Raw genomic sequence first — 13,818 nt, 5'->3', positions numbered from 1 at the left:
GGTGGTGGTGTGTTTTTACGATCTCTATGGTGGAACACGAGGCTCCGAGAAATGATGGAGTCGAGAAAATAAGGTGTCGGAATAAAAGGAACTGAGAGTGAGAGAAAAAGAAAGATCGGTTAGAAAAGAAGATGAAGGAACAAACGAAGATAAAGATGAAGAGAAAGAAGGAATAGAAGGTGGTGTGAGGGTGAAGTAGAAGAAGAAGAAGAAAAGGTGGAGGAGGTTAGGGGGAGAGTGAGGAGGAGGCTAGGAGTCTCGGCACGGAGATCATCTGCCGCTATAACAGGCTGCCAGCTGGCAAAAAAGTCAAACGCGAGCTTCCCTTCGCTATGCGATGCTATGTTGATGGCGTGTCGCTGCTTATTTTCAACTCGCTGCCTGCATACCTGGTTAGATCCGAGAGGGATCTCTGAAATGTTCTTGGCTACGATCCGAAATCATATACATGTTATATACACCTATAGAATTCGCTTTCCCTTTCACCCTATCGTATCCTTATTTTCTCTGTTTAACTTTTTCAATACTCGTTTGTAAAAATACGCGACACCTAAAGCTTTTATACATACATACAGGTATCCCTCCTACAACACGGCATCCTATAACACGGTTTCCTTTGAAAAAATCATTGTACTTCTACAGCCGTCCTGTATTTCTAACCCCCCTTTTTTGTACTGACTCTGAGTCCCATACAACCAATTTGTTGTATGCAATTCATTTTCTAGGAACCTATCTACCATATTATAGGAGGGTTACAAGTATATTCTTTTATGCGTGTGCTATGTGTGTTCACATGCTGCGAAAAAATACTCTTAACGATGTTATCCTTAACGGAAATATTTTCATTCCATTCGAAGGACGTTTATTTTAAAAGTAAGTAGGCAATCGTGACTTTAGTCTTATCCTGGACAAAAAAAATAATAAAAAGAAAGAGGTGCACGCGAAGTGGACTCAAACAAACGTACTTTCCACTCGCTTTCTATCATCCAAGGAAAGAAACGTCTCGTATTATTCACCGTTTTCTTCGCGATCGCTTATCACGTAATTGCTTCGTTTCACGAACGAATCTTTTTGGTGCATTAAGGTTCTCTTCCACTGGAGTGCGAGATAAAAAAGAATGAAAGAGAAAGAAAGAAAGAAAGGAGAGTAAGCGAGCACTCCTTTGGAATGCAAAAACGTTTTCAGCGTTTCACCATGAAATTCCAGGCTCCCTCTGCTTGTTGTACAATCTTATCGTTGGCACGTTGCTAGCTTTCGTCTTGCTACGTTCTTTTCCGAAATGGTGAAGGTGGTAAAGGAGAAAGAGAAGAAGAAGAAGAAGAAGAGGAGGAAGAAGAAGAAGAGGAGGAGGAGGAAATGAAAGGTAAAGAGAAGGTGATAGAAAGAGAAAAAGAAAGAGAGAAAACAACACGGCAACGAGTCAGGCGAACACCGGCTTGATCCACGTTGTACCCGTAGGGGGTGCCGGAAGAGAGGATGAAGGGAAGGAAGGGGGTGTGGAAGGAGTAGCACCCCCTGGCTAGGTAGTAGAAGGGGTGTCGTGATAACGTCACGCTCTGACAGAGTGCCGCTGCTATCGCGCCGCCACACGCCGGCAGAGAAACAAAATGGAACCTCCGACCGCTCGACCCTCCTCCTCTCCCTTTTCCCTTCTCCACCTCATCTTTCGTCTACCCTTTCGGACTCCCTTTCCATAGCAGCAGAGAAGAGCTTTCGACCTCGACGAACCTTTCTGCTCGCCATTGACGACAACGATCTGTGGAGAAACCAAACGTCGATCTCTCGAAAGCGAAAAGAAAGAAAGAAAGAATGAAGAAAGGTGGAGGAGAAGGAGGAGGAGGAGGAGGGGGTTGGTTGGGAGGGTACAGTTCTCCTTTTCCAATCGTCTCGAGGCACTCGAGATTCGATTCGGAAGATTAACGATCGAACGAACTACTCGAACGGCGCCCTTTCGAGCCTCTGAATCCTTCGTCGTCCTTTTCTCGCGAACAGTTAACTTGTGTGTGTGTATTTGTGTGAATGTGTATGAAAGAAAGGGAGAGATAGATAGATAGAGAAAACGCAGAAACGAAATCTCACGTCTCGCGGAAAATCGAGAATGGGGGAATTTTTTCGTACACGTTGATGTAGTTTGTGCAGGGTGAGTCGGTTAAAATCGGTCAACTGAATAATTTCGACAACTTTTGCGATAGGAAGGAGGAGTATTTTTCCTTTTTTCTTTTTTTTTTGGTCTGAGGAAGACTCGTTAGAAATTAAAATGCATGAGAACCCGTTGTAAAATATGCAGCCATTGGAATGGTAATATTTATGTTACGATAGTTGCAAAATAAATTCAATAAATCGTAAGTAGTATCGATCCATGTTTTACCACGTGGAGGGTGCTACATAATACCAACAAACAAAAAATTAAATTATTATTCTTATTCTTATTTTGATTGACTCTAATTCTAATATTATTTCATAATTAAAACAAATTTAATTTGTGATGCTCGTGAAACGAAATATCAAATGAAAATTCTTTTACAATAATTTTTTATGTTTACACAAATGAATTATTATTTAAATACTAAATTTAATTAATGTGGTATATTGTTTAAATTAAAGGTAATTATTATTCGAATAATTATTATTTAAGAGTGCACTAACAGGAACAGAAAAAATAGTCGCGTTATTTATCGATCTGGGTTAACTCGTTGCAGCAGATGCAAGAGTATCATCCTATCGGCATATTTCAAAGTTCGACTCTAAAAATTGGGAAAAATTTTAGAAAAAGAAAGGTAAAAAAAAAAAACTACCTAGAAGAATACGCAGGAACATCGAGTGCACGCGGTAAGCGCGTATAATTTCAAAAGATTTGGGGAAAATTGAAACAATTTCATGGTGTATTTTCTATCGAGTATGCTTGTATGTGTATAAGTGAACGATACTCGGTGTTGCGAATCGAGTCTAACGGAGGATTCGAGAGCTAGTGTGTTATGTACGTGTATGTGTGTGAGAGAAAGAGGATGAAGAGAAGAGGGAATCGATATGATGAGCGTGCATACGCGGCTTCTGGCGGAGCACACGTCCTGCTGAAACGCACGCAAGGTCATACGGGTGTCCGCGCACGGAAATCCGGATCGGATGCGGTATACGGTACACGAGACTGACGCGTCTACGTGTTCCTGTCCGAGTGTATGCGTTTCTAGTGAGCCGCAACGCGTGTCCATTCGTGTATTACACTTTCCTGCACGGTTTTAATTTCGTACGTTTGCTTTTATTTTTCTTTCAATTTTGGCGACCAAACGAACAGATCTTTTTTATTATTCTACAAGGTTTTCTAATATCATTTTGTGCAATTTTATTTAATCTTTCGTTTTTTTTTTCTGTTAACGTGCATAGGTACAACCTTTATGAACTTTAACAAATCGTTAAGAATTCGGTCGTTTTTTGTACGCCCAGGTAGTAAGAGAATATATGTATATCTTGTTCAGAGTATCAACGAGAACACCATGAGAAACAAGAGATTGGATATTAATTCCGTTAATTGTAAAGCCGCGCTCGTGCCAAAAAGTAAAAACCTCCAGGCTGTCCGGTGCACATAGAGAGTCGCGCGTTGGTTCAGGTTTTCAAAGGTTACCTCGTGTGTTGGTAATACATACGAGTATATACGAATCTATATAGATCCTACACATACACATACACATATAAATATATATATATAGAAAAAGAGACATGTATGGTAAAACGAGCGAGAGAGGAGTAGCAGTAGCAACAGCAGCAGCAACAGCAGCAGCACCACGGACGTCGGCTAATGGTACGGAAGGGGGTGGTGAAAATAAAGAGGGTGGCTTGGGCAGAAGCTGTAATTAAAACAGGAATGTTAATTACTCTTTGCATTACCGAAAAGCCTGTTATTGCCTGCGGAGCTGCCGTACGCGAGGAACGACCCGAACGAGATGAAAGCCAGAGAGAACCCTGGCGCGGCCCAGCTTCCCGCTTCCAAATTTTCGAACCGTTTTTGTTATGTGCTGCGTGCACACTCTTTTATGTTACATCGTTTCTTTCCTTCTTTTATATATACATATATATGTGTATGTGTGATATATATATATATATGTATATATTTTTTGTTATTTTTAGTTGGTAGCTTTTGTTCTGGAAATTCGGAAATGGAGCGACACGACGGACGTCGGCACTCGCCTGTATTTTTAATGTCTCACGTTTGCATCGAATGGAACGATTCGGTGCATGGGAAAAGGGGGTGGTAGTAGGGGGGACAGGGGCTTTCACGTTCGATCGATACTTTTGGCTAAGGGAACATTTCGGAAAATTTGTACGGAACGCGGTTGTAAAGTTTTGCCGAGGTTTGATAAAGTTTGAGCTGATTTGCGGATGGTAAAATTTGTACGAATCGTTTGAGAGAAAGTTTATAGAAAATTTCGTAGGGGTAAAAGTTAGTTTTCAAACTAATGCGAAAATTTATATTACCTTTCTGGCACGAGTAATAAGCGAACTAAGTAAGTTCTTCGATGTTAAGAAAGAATGAAAGGGTTTCTTCTTTCCTACCTTCGTGTTTATTCGTTCGTTCCGAGAAGCAACAGTAAACTCGAAGAAGAAGGCACGACGATAATTTATGCCGAAGACGACGACGGACGTCTTCCACCATGTTGGGCCGATAGTTCTTCTCTCTTCGCCAATGAGAGAAAGCAAAGAAGAAAGAAATAAAGAAATAACGAAAGAAAGAAAGAATGAGAAGTAGTAGTGGATGTTCGACCACGAGTTTCAACCTTCGTGAATACTTTGTCGTCGTTAAAAGGTCTCGCCGTTAAATACAAAGAAGCGAGATGAGACAAGGAACAGAAAGAGATACAGAAAGAAAAAGAGAGAGAGAGAGAGAGAGAGAGAGAGAGTAGGGCCTTACGTGGGTCCTACGGGTTCTGCTTCTACTTCGAGCCTCGTAAATGGTAGGCTGAGTTTCTCGAGCCACTCAGATGATTTATAGAAACTTAAATCCCCGGGGTGCATCCCCACCCACCCCTCCCACCTTTTCATCTCTCTCTCTTCCATTTTAGCTTTTCAAAACCATTCTTCGTTCACTCGTCCATCCGAAATGGAGAGGAGGCACGCGTTTCGTTTCTAACTCGATCTTATTTGTTACTTATTTTCTTTTTTGTTTTGTTTTTAGCTAAGAAACAGACAAGATTACCAAAGTCGATATATTTTTTTGGTCGAAAGAACAAGAGAGAGAGAGAAAGAGAAAGATGGAGGAATTAAGAGAAAAAAAGGAAGAAAATAGATAAGAAACAACTCGAAGGAAGGTCCCCCTCTTCTTTCCCCTCTTCCTCACGGAATATTTAATTACAGCCTTTACGTCGAGCGAGATGAAAATAACGCCATAGTCCTCCTCTCCTCTTCCACCTCATCCTCCATATCCTCATCTACCTTCTTCTTCTTCTTCTTGTTCTTGTTCTTCTTCCTCTTCTCCACGAATGGCCTCGTTCGAGAGAACTGAACGAGCACTGCTCTGTGTTTACCTCGTACTTCTAATTGCTTTGGTCAGAGCGAGTCTGCCATTACCGGTGTGTGTGTGTGTGTGTGTGTGTGTGTGTGTGTGTGTGTGTATATGGTGCGAGAAGAGAAATTCTACGAGCAGTTGGTGGTGCACCCTTCTCCTCAAAGATGCCGTATCTTTTTCGTATGCCCTCGCGAACTAGCGTAACACAACGATAATTATTGGTCCGCGTTGCTTTCTTGATCCTTACCTTCGACCAAAACACGATTTTTCTTTTTATTTTTCTCTTTCTTTGTTGTACGTTTGAAAATAGTTCGCAAAAAAGAAAGATAAATGCACGAATTTCGTTTACGTTCGAAAGAACTCACGATTGGGGTGGTGGGATATAAATTCTATGATAAATAACATTAAAATTGGGTAATCGGATAATAAATCGTCTCCCTCCTCTTCCTTCTTTCTCTTTCTCTCTATCTAAAGAAGATAAATAATTAATGATTAATAATGATAACAAATAGGTTACGCTGATAATAAATTAATATGCCGAAACGATGATAATAAGTATAGAAACGAATAATAACTAATGTGATGGGTAATAATAAATGTTCTGTGTTTAATTTACACACCCATTTAACAAATACATTCAGAGATAAGGAATAAGCGATGCGAATAATTTGAAATGTATATATTTTTTTTTTTAAATGAAATAATGATAGAAAATAATAAATGTTAATTTGAAATCAAATGATATTGTCATCGTCGATATCTCGTAGAATTGATCGAAGAGGAAATCGAGTGAAGAAGGAGTGGGAGGACCGCGAGGGGAGGAGGAGGGTAAAAGGAAAAGGCGCGCTTACCCTTTACACGTTCTGCAGACAGCTCGATCCGTTGCTCGTGGTGCGTTAACGTTGGCCCATGCAAGTGAGAGAAAGATAGTGTGTGAGTGTATATGTGTGAGTGAGAGTGAGAGAGAGACTTGCCGAGGAAAAGGGGTACGGCCATGTTGGTGAGGAGGTGGCCAATGGCGCGCGGAGCACCTGCCTCCCGTCTCTCGCCAGTATTTGTCGTCGAGTGTGTGGGCGTGCGTTCTTAAACGTGTGTGTGTATTCGTACAACCTTTCCTTTTCGTGGTAGTGGTGGTTGGTGATGCTGATGGTGGTGGTGGTGGCCGACTCGACGCGCTTGCGCTCGCGCGCGTTGCTTTTGCGACACATGCGCGCACACGTGCCCGTCCTATTCGTCCTTTTGCTACTTTGTTACTTTGCCGACTTTGTACTATCGCTAAAACAAGCAACTACACTTCCTCGAGATATGTTTTTTTCTTTGAGTTTCTTATTCTTACTTTTCAATGTTACCTAACGATCAAAATGATTTTATAATGAATTTTTTTAAATAATTTTTTTCTTTTTTTATAAGTCTAGGTGAATATAAGTATAGGTTGCAGCTGTTTTATTCGCTTGTCAATGTGCGTGTTAAATAACATCGAACGATTAGATGATATTTTATCTTTGTGGTTTTTTAAAGAAAGAAAAAACTTATAGAAAAAATAAATAAAAAAAGGAAAAAAGGGAAAGAGTTGTACGCGCTCGTGGCCTACCTCGAACAAGATTTATCTCAGGTAAAATAACAAAAAAATCGGATAAAAGTTTAAAAAGGAGGATAGAAGAGAAAGAGTAGTGGTGTACCTACACGCGCTCACTCACACTCGTTACACGTAACCATTACCGGCGAACCGAACGAGCGATGCGTGTAATTACGGAACGGGAGAGCGCGTACACGAGATGCGGTTTCGAAAACGATCCGCGTTCTCGTATCGATCGCGAAAGAGAGGAGTCTCGTCTTTCCCATATCGTCGTCCTGATAATTATGCTAGGTCTTCGTTCGTTGGTATGGATGGCGCCATCATTGACGACGCCATCGTTATCTTACTCCTTACAACACATCTTTTTTTACCAAATGAATTACAACAAAGTGAGATAAAAATAAAAATGAATTTTTTTCTTTTTAAATTACACTTTTTCTTTGTATTTCTCTACCACGTGCACGTTTAACCCATTGACGTGCTAGTACGTCATGCATTTGTTTGGGCAAAGATGCATATGACGTTCTGATAGGTCACTAAAACTGAGATTCGGGTTTATTTCAAAGTGTTGAGTAATTGTTATATTATTGTAATTAACCTGTTAACCGGGGAATTACCTTTTTAATTATGCTGCTATTTCTATTATTTATTTATTTTATTTATGCTTAAAATAAATTAAAAAACTATAAAATATATATATATTTTGTATTAATATATTTATATATTATTTTATTTAAGTACAAAGGTTTGTACCTTTAGCTTTCAAGAAATACATCCCACCTGGTTAACACACGTTAATTATTATAATATTTAATATTAATTTTTAAATAAATGTGTACCCAAAGGGTTAACGTTGGTTTAGTATAAATTAAAGGATTAATTTGAAATCAATGTAATCTTATGGTAATTCGTAATTTCATCTAACCAGAGAAGTTTACAATTCACGAGAAGGATCATCGAGAAGAGGCGCTTTCGGGCGTGTTTCGAGAGACGGCCTCGGTAAATCGTTCCCGTGGATGGAAAAGAAAAAGAAAAGGAAAAGGAGGAGGAGGAGGAGGCGGGGGAAGAAAGAAACAATAATAAAAAGAGCGACTCGGGCGGCCAACGAGAGGGTACCAGTTAAAATCTTCATTGCGGTCGGCCATTCTTCTCATCCAAGCCACTCTATCTCTCTCTCTTTCTCTTTTTCACCTGCCGAGTATTTCTTTCTCTCTCTCAACCGGTCGCTTCGTTCGTCCCTACGACCTAAGGGCAGCGATGCGTGTACTCGAACCTTTTCAGCTCGTGCCGTACGTGCTTACTCTTTTTAGTTGTTCCATTCAAACTAGAAACATTTCAAAGTTTTCTTTGATTCGATAGTTTTTATAATAATTGGCAATTATTCTTTTATATTAAATAATTATAATTATATGATAATAATGAAATTCATAAATGCAGATATCTCGAATGAATATTAGTCGATAATCGTGAAGCAAAGTTGAAGAAGATCGTTAAGGATCGAATCAAGATGTCTCATATACATAGTGGAACGATATCACTAAACAGTAGCATTTTCTCTCTTTCTCTCTCTCTCTCCCTCTCTCTCTCGTCTTTACCTTGCGGACATCGATGAGAACGCGATAAAAGCATTAAACCTGAAGATAGTCTCTGCTGAGACCGGTCGGCTGCCACCGTCCTGCGAACTAACTGGCCGATTCGAGTTGCGTTGAACGTTAAATGCAAATAAAAGTACGCGAAAGGGCATAACGATCTAACGTAGCTACTTAAAAGCTATCCGGGATATCGTTAAGCGCCGGTAAGGCCGATCTCTTCGATTTTAATTTGTCACGATGTCGTTTTAAAGGTAAGCAACATTATATAGCGCGAGCCACACGAGTTTATTCAAATGAAAGAAAGGGAGAGAAGAAAAGGAATGTAGTTGAAAAGTAAAAACAAATCAACAAAAAAAAGAACTTAGAGAAAAAAGAAAGAGAGAAAGAAAGAAAGACAAGAGGGACTCAACCGCGGCGCGTTTTGCGTCCACCATAATAATTCCCTGCTGATTTTTATTTGGTCTCATTTCATTGCCTGCGATGGCCTATGGGCAGCCGGCACGGTCTGTTATTAACGTCTGGTGCTCGCCGTTATTGCCGCGCGCAGCTATACTCGTCTCTTTCTCTTTCTCTCTCTCTCTCTCTCACACTCACTCTCATTCGCTCTTTCGTATTCTCTTCCTTTCCTCGCTGTTTCTCTTTCTCACTCTCTGGGTTCACCATCAACGGAATGGTGGTTCGCAAAGCACGAGAAGAAGAGGGATTGGTCGGATGAGAATCCTTTTGCCATAGTCGACGCCATACTGGGCCCTCCACGCGGATAACCAAGAAGATTGCGTCCGGCGAAAGTGTACCGAGACGAGGACGACTTTGTTTCTTTCTTTTTTTTATTTCTTCTTCCTTTTTTTCTATCTCTCATATTTGAGAACACGACTCAAATCTTCTTGCACTAATCTATTCGTTTAATTAAACTCAAAATTGGTTAGAAACGTGCGTGTTGTCTATTTTGGGCAAAAATTCTAATTAAAATGTCACACACGACGGACCATATTCGTAGACATTTAAATGATACTCATTGTCAGTCAGAGAATTCGTGTAATAGTCGGTGAATATATTTCGTGACGGAAAATCGACAGAGATTCCATTTGTCAGTTTGTAGCTAATGGTTTGCTAGCAAATTAGAAATTTCGTTTGCACGAACTAACACGTGTAGAGAATGGAAAGGAAGGAAGGAAGGAAAAGGCATCGAATTCGGTGTTGAAAGTAAAGAGCACGAGCCCCGTTTGGTAGCAGCTACTGCTACGAAAGACATCAGGTTTGTTTTACGGCGCAGTTAAATACGATTTAGGTTTTAATTAAATCTAACTCGAAGCGAGAGAGCAAGCGAGAGAGCGAGGGGGCGGATCGGAGAAGACGGGTACGGGCATACGAGACTGTCAACGACGTTGCTGCGATAAAATATATTTTATACATACACGCATACGTTCTTGCAAGTATTCACATGTGGGATGAACTTATAGTTTAAGATTTGAGAACCGATTTATTCTTTATGTTCATTATTGTCAAGATTTATGGTATTCTATGGGTCAATAATATATAGATGTATTGTGTAAAGATCCGAAGCATAGTTTTAAAATAATTGATAGATCATATTTTAAAATATTAGTAAGTTATATTTTTGGAAACCCTTTTTTTTCTAAATTATCAAGTATGGTATTATGAGCTTTGGTAATTCAGTTTGATCATATGCAATTTGTAGATTCCTTTTCTTTCCTATAGAAAAATAAAAATGACAATCTGCAAATATTCAAGGAAACCCGTGAACGCTTAAATCCGAGTTAAGACCAAAGCCATAGTAGGTAAGAATAAGTATATGAAATAAGATAAAGGTGAAAGGAATAAGAAAAGGTGACCGTATAGTAGGACGAGAGAGTCGACTTAATACACGCGTATGACGTGTGCGGATAATTGCAGTAGTTTGAGCCACGAGGTAGCACTGGCGTGGGTGGCGGTGTGTCGGCTGGCAGACTGGCAGGCAGGCAGGCAGGCAGGCAGGCAGGCAAGCAGGCTGGTTGGTCGTTTGGATGGGGTTGCGGTGGCAAAGGGTGTCACCACTCCCCCCTACCCTCCTTCTCACGCCACTAATCAAATTCAAATGCATATACCTAACAAGCAGCGCGCGCACACTCGTGCCGTTGATGAAATTATGGTCGACTGCACTCTCTGCGGCCGTCGTCATCGTCGTCGTCGTCATCGTCGTCGTCGTCATCGTCGTCGCCGTTGCAAAGCACGCCACGATTTTCGATATTCTAGTTGAGTGAAACCATCAAAGTCCATCTTTTTTTTTTCTTTCTTTCTCTGCTATCTTCTGATTCCTTTTACTTTCTTTTTGGTTCTACCTGTAAAAATAAAATGAAGACCTTATTAGGAGAGAGACCATCATCTGCTACTTTTTCATTTGTTTCATTTTTTAAGATCAACGAAATACCTTCAAATGATTGTTCACGAATAAAATATTTGGGCACGGGTTTTGTTGTTTAAAAAAAAAAAAAGGATTAATTCGTCGCGCGGATCGTGCGAATCGGAACTCACCGAGCCGTGGAAATTCGCCTTGAGGCGGCGGAAGGGTTCGATGTGGAGACAGGACCATTACAATACCAAATAGCCCTTTCTCCCTTTTCCTCTCCCTATTCTCGGCAAGTCCTCTCTCGTGCGTCGCGGTTCGCGCCGTCGCGAGGAGGACGTCTCGTCGCGTAGGGCAACAATGGCAAAACCCTTCAATTGTATTGAAATCCCGCGGAACAAATGTGCGGCCAAATTCGTCAATAAATCTACAAGTCAACCAGACACCCCTCTCCCTCTTTCCCTCTTTCCTTTGGGTTCCTTTTCACGAACTCTTCGTTGTCGTCGTCGTTGTTCATTGCTATTCCCGTTTTATGTTCTATGTTCAACTATACATATATAGACAAACGTATATGTAGCGTATGCATAACGTGTAAATAAATATGTACGAAGTTGTACACAGGTTTACGAGTGATATAGGTATGTTTGTGTTATACGCGCGCGTGCACGAATAAGGAGGAACACATTAAAATTCAGCCGCGTCTCTCACGGCACCTCAGTTGCTTCCCCTCCGAGGCAGTTTCTCACGCGAGGCAAAGGCGGCGACGATAAGCGCCATTTTGGTTGACGTCGATGCGCCAATTCTTATCCTAGCACCTGGTGCACCCTCCTATGTATGCATTATGCATCGTTTCTGCTTTCTTTCTTTCTCTTTCTATTCTTTCTCCTATTTTCTCAATCTTTCTTTTCGTATTCACTACGATCTATGCTTCTCGATCTTTAAGATGAATTTTTTTCTGTAGGATTAATTTTAATTGTTTCATAACTTACGATCAATTGATTAACAACTAATTTTATTTTTTTTTAATGTTAATAATATTAATTTTAAACATACACAGTTTTATGTATCAGGGAAACCAATATTTATCGTCATTACTTTAAGATTATTTAATTTGAGTTAGTTTGTACCAATATGCAATGAAAGATAATTTACAAAATAGATAGCATGTGGTGGTCAAAAATGAAATTATTATTTAGTGATTTTGAGTAATAGTTTTTTTTTTTGAGTTGAAACATTAAAAAATAATAGTTTACTACCTGGTACCCCTAAAACAGTTTAAGTATCCATCTTGCTCTTAGCCAATGATCTCTTCATATCGCTTAAACCCATAACAACCATACCACATATGCGTTTATCGTTTGAAAAAGCGCGGAGGGCCAGGGTAATCGGCTCGATGCGAATTCTCTCTTTCTCTTTCTCTCTCTCTCTCTCTCTCTCTCTCTCTTTCAGTTTCTGTGTATACAGGGAAACGTACGTCCACGTTCCCGTGGGAGAGACCGTGCTCGATCGTTTCCTAAGAGCTGCTTATACAATTTTGATGATCCTTCTCTCTCGATTTTCACCGATACATTCCCAAATCTATCTATACACCCACATATATTGTATATATGGTTTGTATATATGTTTGTACATATGTATATATGAATGTGACGTTTCATACGTGCCGGAAAATTGCTCCCTGCATCCTCTATTTCGCGGCTTTTCCAATCATTGTAAAACCCCGACGGGAAGAGAGAGAAAGAGAGAGAGAGAGAGAGAGAGAGAGAGAGAGAGAGAGAGAGAGGTGGAATCATAAATCGATCGGAGAATTTCGCGATATTGATACGATGCGTGCACGCGTAAATGCATTTGGATGAAATTCTGCAACCCCTCTCTTCCCTTTAGAAAATACTGATAGAAATGAAAAAAAAAAAATAATAAAAAAGGAATGCAAACAGTTCGCACGAAGAATTAGAAAAATTCTGAAACGTTGGGTCTGATAAAAAAAAATGAAACGAATATACTAAATGAAAAAAAAAAAACCTAATCGATTTGTAAATGGAATTAGGAAAAATCCTAAAACCCCATTCCGTAGTCAACCACGTACGTGGCATCTTCGTCTCCGTCTGTTTTCGAGCAACCCACTTATCCCCGAATCCGCGACCAACAATCGCTCCTCACGGACGCGTAAAACTCCTTGGAATAGGTTCTCTACCATTCCACCGCGGAATTGCTTTTATACGGGAAGAAAATTGATGTCTGGCGTCCTCTAAAATCTCTCATTTTCTCTCCTCCCTTTTTCTCCTATTTGCTATTCCCTTTTTCTTTCTTTTTTCTTTTTTTTTTTCGCACGATTCTTTAACACGTAATTTATATTTTTTTATCATTCATTCATTTTCTTACATTTTATTTAACGATAATATGATCATGGTTAGTAAAATGAATAAAAAGATGAATGAACTATTCTTTGATAGTAATTTTATAGATGTAAAAAAATGTTTCTAAAGAAGTCACACTCTCAAAAAATAAAAAGAAACACTATATATATATATATACTATATATACTATACTACTACTAACACTATATATATAAGACATTTTCTGCATACCTCGTGGGTTGTATCGCTTGACACATAACGTAAACAAACTTTGTATACCTCGATTGAAACTCTAACATTTATTATTATTGTTCTTATAGGAAAGTTTGTAGACGTGAGCAAGAGAGAGAGAGAGAGAGAGAGAGAGAGAGAGAGAGAGAGAGTCAAAACAATCGTCTTTGCTTTAGTACATTCATAACCTAGTCGTGTAACACACGTATTTGTAGTTGTAG

At 39.8% G+C, this 13,818-nt stretch overlaps 1 protein-coding gene and 1 long non-coding RNA gene across 5 annotated transcripts in view; one reads left to right on the top strand and one right to left on the bottom strand.

Moving 5' to 3' along the window:
* hth (Meis homeobox homothorax) overlaps nucleotides 1-13,818 on the top strand; it is a 359,920-nt gene that overhangs the window by 247,223 nt on the left and 98,879 nt on the right. The window lies entirely within an intron of this gene.
* LOC149032583 (uncharacterized) lies at nucleotides 8,243-12,764 on the bottom strand. 2 transcript variants are annotated; one of them, XR_016176538.1, is made up of 3 exons: nucleotides 11,198-12,764; nucleotides 9,260-11,004; nucleotides 8,243-8,397 (listed from the first exon to the last, which is right to left on the bottom strand). It is a non-coding gene; the product is annotated as an uncharacterized LOC149032583 (long non-coding RNA). The 2 variants fall into 2 exon arrangements; XR_016176537.1 differs by having other exon boundaries at nucleotides 9,260-12,764.

The sequence above is a fragment of the Polistes dominula genome, unplaced genomic scaffold (assembly GCF_049000335.1).
Source record: "Polistes dominula isolate Pdom_NZ unplaced genomic scaffold, Pdom_raw_medaka contig_74, whole genome shotgun sequence".
NCBI lineage: Eukaryota > Metazoa > Arthropoda > Insecta > Hymenoptera > Vespidae > Polistes > Polistes dominula.
This window is presented reverse-complemented; position numbering and strand designations above follow the sequence as displayed.